This window comes from Pteropus vampyrus, unplaced genomic scaffold, assembly GCF_000151845.1.
Source record: "Pteropus vampyrus isolate Shadow unplaced genomic scaffold, Pvam_2.0 Scaffold9, whole genome shotgun sequence".
Classification (NCBI taxonomy): domain Eukaryota; kingdom Metazoa; phylum Chordata; class Mammalia; order Chiroptera; family Pteropodidae; genus Pteropus; species Pteropus vampyrus.
This window is the reverse complement of record NW_011888790.1, coordinates 13,540,329-13,546,026: the sequence shown is the minus strand read 5'-3', so window position 1 is coordinate 13,546,026 and position 5,698 is coordinate 13,540,329.

Sequence of the window (5,698 nt, the reverse complement as noted above, 5' to 3'; positions counted from 1 at the left end):
AACTGCAATTAAGATCGTTGTCTCTATTTTGAAGTTTACACTATCACAGTTTCCTTCCTTTGGGGTATGTTGGAGTATCTACTGACATTTTTGTGATCTGGCTAATGAGAATTCGAGTTGGAGATATGCTTAATTTTGGATTAGGGGATAACTCCATCACTTCCTGCTATCCTCATTTAGGCTTTCATTGTGCCAACTTAAAGTAATGGCACAGTCACATGAATGATCGAGGCCAGAGGTTTAACTGTCATGTCATACAGATAGTGAATTGCCCCAGATTGTCCCAGCAAAGAAAGATAGTGGGAGCAGAAATAAAGTTTGAAATGTTTGGTGCAGAAAATTTTTTACTAAGCGGACCAGCAAACGTGTTAGGTAGGATTCAGTTCTCTCATGTAAAGGATATACTTAGAAATGAAATTTACAAATATGCACGGCATTTTAAAAAATAAATATAACAGAATTTATCAGAATCTCTATGTTGAAAGATGCTACTTATAGCCACACTACAACCAGTGAGCACTTCTGTTGTGTAAAATCATCTGTTTTAGGCAACTCTGTGATCAATTAATGAAGATTTTTATTAGCTATAATAGGAGAAAGACCCAATTCTCTTCTATTTTCTCTATAGAGAACTGCATTACAAAATTATTGATAAATGAGAAGTGAATCAAAAGGTATACAGCCAAAGAAATGTTAAGAAAATATAAAGTGCATAAGATAGTTAATTGATAAAAATAGTGTTATTTTTTTGAATTTGGTAATATTTATGACATTTGTCAGCTTTGCATAATTTGTTATAATTCATTTTCTCATTCAAAACAAATATTTACTTTTATATCTGATGTTATATTTGTAATTTTTAATTCTTTTTCTTTTTTCTCCCTTCTCATATCAATTGTAATTTATTTAAAAAGCAAATCAATTATACTTTTAAAATGTTTTAGTTGCTGCCTAAAAGTTTGCAATATACAGTTACAACTAATCTAAGTATATTTTCAAATAACGGTATTCTAATTCATGAGTAGTGATGATACAGGTACTTTATAAGAGAATATTCCTAATTTGTCCCTCCTGTCCCTTATAAAATAATAATAAATTTATAGTAATAAAAGAACAAATTATCCAAGAAATGTGGGAAATTTCGAAAGGTGTAACCTACATGTAATTAAAATACCAGAAGGAGAAGAAATGGAGATTAAGACACAGGAAATATTTAGCCAAGAACTTTCCAAAAATTAATGACAGACACCAAAACACAGATTCGGGAAGCTCGGACTTCCACCTAGACATAGCATGTTTAAATTACAGAAAAATGAAGATGAAGAGAAAATCTTCAAAGAGAGAGAAATATAAAAACCTTACCTTCATAAGACAACCGACAGGTGCATAGGCTCAGTCTCCATTTAAGAAGTGTATTTTAGGCAAATATAAAGACAACAGAAGTGACTAAAATAAGGGTGCTAAAGAAATCTTTTGCTTTTTTAAGAAGTCGGTATGGAAATGTTAAAAGCCATCCACCTGCAAGCAAAAGTTTGATTGAATAATTCTAAACTGGTGTTCAATCAGTTTAAGTAACGAGTGGCAAACTTGAACCCTGCAACGACTGACCTCTGTTTATGTGTTACCTTTTTGAAATACAGAGAATTCTCCATGCAAAAGCTTACTCTTCTGAGAAAAGTTTCTAGAGCCTTGTCTCACTTAGTCTGAAGGGCAATTTCCCACTTCCAACCTCTTCTAGCTATCCTGTCTCACCTAAGTGTGGGGAGAGAAAATTAAGAAATGTAAGAAGCACTTGTGAAGGTCACAGCCCAAGGACATAGGCCATCTAACAGACTGAGTTTTAATCATAAGATTATAGAATGCTTAAAGGAGCAGAACACTTCTTTAGTACTTATCTGGAATATAAAATTGGAAGATACATTAAAGAAATAACAGTTTTGGGGCAGCACCTAAGATTTTTCGCCAGATTGATGCATCCTGAGCTTTAGATCTTACGCACACTTCACTGAGTTAATTCAGACAGTTTAAAAAGAAGAGAGCATCTAAAGACAAACAAGAAAATTACTTTAAAAATTTCTACTCTGCATAGCAATCATATAATCAATTTAATATTTCAAACAATGTACTATTCAACAAAATGTATGTCACAGATTTATACCTTCATGGTACTCTGATTTCCCCAAGAACATTTATTTTCCTGATAAACACTGCAAAATGTTACATGTATGATGAAGGCCTTAATTAACTAATACCTGACATTGGTTTCCATTGTTATTGGTTCTCCTGATTCATCACGGTAGGATTGTTTCTCGCCCTACAAAAACCTAAGCTCGTCCAGGGCAGCTTTGTATTGTTCACTTCTTTTCTCTCTCCATGAAACCTCTAGTAAGTTCTCTGCATACTGATGACTCTATAAAGACCTGACAACTGGTTATATTTTAAGTCCATATATTCCAAACAGAGATATAAAGAGGATGAATGCTGACTGAACTAGAGGATTCTTCTAAAGAAGGAACATTTGGGAAATATATCTGTAAGAGGCACTGAAGGGTGTCTCCTTCTAAAAGGACAAAAGAAAACCCCTGAAGCCAGTTGCATATCAGAAATAGCATTCATTAATCTCTTTGCCAAGCAGCATAAAGTAAAAAGGACTTTGAAAGGAGTTCTCCTTAAGAATGGAGTCATGGTTTAATGTGTTCGATTTGGAGCACCTTGCTTTTAGAGGCTGGCACCTGCAGTAGACTGACAGAGTCACTGCTTCTGGGAGCAGACTGGGTAATGATACTGATGACATTTATGGTCTAACATTTCAAGAACTAATTTACAATGGAAATGGTTCTTAGTTCAGTGAATACATCACTGCAGTGAAAGATTGACTCCCATTTTATCAGCTATAAACTACGCAGCCCCGTTTAAGTCCTTTAAAAGGTAAGCATTACAGACATTACTCACAGTTATTTGGGGTTCATAACTCACTGGGAGAATATTTCAAATATAAAGGTGTATGCCACTATAATAAAAACAAGAACAAAAACCTAGAAAGGGATTTGGAGGGAGAGAGGAACAACGGAGGAATGTGTTCCAGGTGCCTGGGTGTATTTTTCCTCTGGTCAGATTTTCTATGGAAGCCACACAACTTTATCCCTGATGATCTCCTCCATTCTACTTCAGCAACGTCTTACCAAACATTTTCTTTATTCAGCTTCTCTTCTTCATCATTTATAGCTGGCCTATTGTTTCATTAGAAAGAAAATTTTCTGAAAATCTATTAGAAAATTCACACAAAGTATGTGTCCTCATGTTATTTTGTGGGTTTTATTAAAGTTTTACAAGTCACTCATTTCTGGCCTTCAATAAAGACTTCAGTATTTTCCTAGGACTTCTGGAATATTGTTCAAATTACTCTAAGTGCTTATTTTTTCAGGAGGAGATGGCTTTGTCTATAAAAAAAAATACTAGAGATACATTGGTAATAAACTCACATTTAAATGTTGATTAGAGTCTTGGATATATGGATATGCTTATCTTATAATTGTAAAAATTAATAAAATTAAAATAATAAAGATGATTAATATAAGCTATTATACTACAGGAAGCGAAAATGAAATACTGCTGTAGAAGCCTAGCAGAGAGGCTGGAGTTAAATCATTAGTACCTATTCTTGGCCCTGAAATAGACTTGGAATAAGTCCTTTAACTGAGATCAATATTTTTTCTGTGTCTTTAAGTTAGCATAGTCTTTCTTAAGGATGTCCTGAGTATACATAATATGTGGGGAGCAATAATGCTATAGAGGGTGGTCTGTGTGATCACTGGGAAGTAGGGGAAGAGACGCACGCCCATTAGCTTTCACAAAGGCTTTTATATAAGCATAATGGGTTTTTAGTAAATGTAGTAAGTATTCAGCATCTGCCCTCATATACATCTCCCTTCTCTCCCAACCTACCCTTGCTTCTTACTGTCGAAACTGGGAGAGTGGATGTACTTATGTGCAAACAGAACATGAAACATTAGAGCTGCTTTCAAAAGTCAACTAACTCTCTAAAAGAGAAACTATAGGTTGGATAATGTGATATAAGAAGAGTTTATATAAATTGCTATGCATTGTTTTGTTTTCTTTATAAAAGTGTCCATTTAGAAAACTTGGAAAAAATTAAAAAGAAACAATTAATGGGACAATTATATCCGCAGTTCCCTCATTCAAATATACTGTCATTCTTTGTCATTTATCTAGGAATGTATAGTATAAGTACTGCAGAAAGAGTTTGCAACATTATAGAAAATATCATTACTTTTGATTGAAAATTTAATGGGAGCTCATGTATAAAGTAATTGGAAAAAATACCACCTATAAAAATAGCAGTCATTCATATAACTTACTAGCAAGTGATGTGGCTTAGTGAATAAAGCTAGGATGGACAAACTAGAGATACTCAAGCCTTTGTCAATGTTCCCAAGTACCACAGTAAATATAACACATGAAACTTAATAACCGTGATTTTAAGAATTAACCTCCGGAGAGAATTAGACTAACAATTAGAATCCTATGTGTTTAAGTTTTGGTGAGCTATAAGTCTTGCCCCTCTACTTTTGTTATACATTAATTTAAACAAACAAAAAAAAGAAATGATTTTTCCTACCACACTCAAGTAAGAATTAAAAATTATCTTCCCTCATATGTGGAAATAGCCATATAAACCTAAAAAGATTGAAGAGCACTGTATTTGTAATATGTTTGTAGATCACATGTGCTAACCACTTATATAGGATTTCAAAGTGTAACTCAGATATTTTTCTGTATGGATTATTAGAAAACAGTTTTCATAGCACTTTTTTATTATATTCTCACATATATTTATTAACAATTCAGAGTTTAATTTATTTTGTGAAAATACTTTACAATTATATCTTTAGCTATTAATTTAAAGAATTAAGACCAAAGTTCAGAATGGAGATGGGCTGAAAGGATATGGTGCTAAAAGTAAGATTTTATTAAAAATTGTAAAGTCACTTTTCCCTAGAGGACATACAAATGGCCAAGAAATATTTGAATAGATGCTCAACATCACTAGCTATTAGGGAAATGTAAATCAAAAACACAATAAGATAATATTTCACACCTGTTAGAATAGCTATAATCAACAGGACAAGTAATAACAAATATTGGAGAGGATGTGGAGAAAAAGGAACCCTCATACACTGCTGGTAGGTCTGCAAATTGGTACATCCACTATAGAAAACAGTATGGAGTTTCCTCAAATTGATCTACCACATGATCCAGCAATCCCTCTACTGGGTATTTACCTCAAAGACTTGAAAACCCGTATCCGAAAAGATATTTGCACACCGATGTTCATAGCAGCATTATTCACAGTGGTCAAGACATGGAAGTAATTAAAGTGTCCTATGAAAGATAATTGGCTAAAGAAGCTGTGGTACATATATACAATGGAATATTACTCAGCCATGAGAAGAGATGAAATACTGCCATTTGCAACAACATGGATGGACCATGGGCCAATCATGCTAAGCAAAATAACCCAGACAGAAAAAGTTGAAAATCACATGATATCTCTTATATGTGGGATTTAAACCTAAAAGCAACAAACGAGCAGGACAAACAAACAGAGACTCATGGACACGGACTATAGACTAGTGGTTATCAGCAGGTATGGGGTGGGGAGAAGGGGGAGGTACAC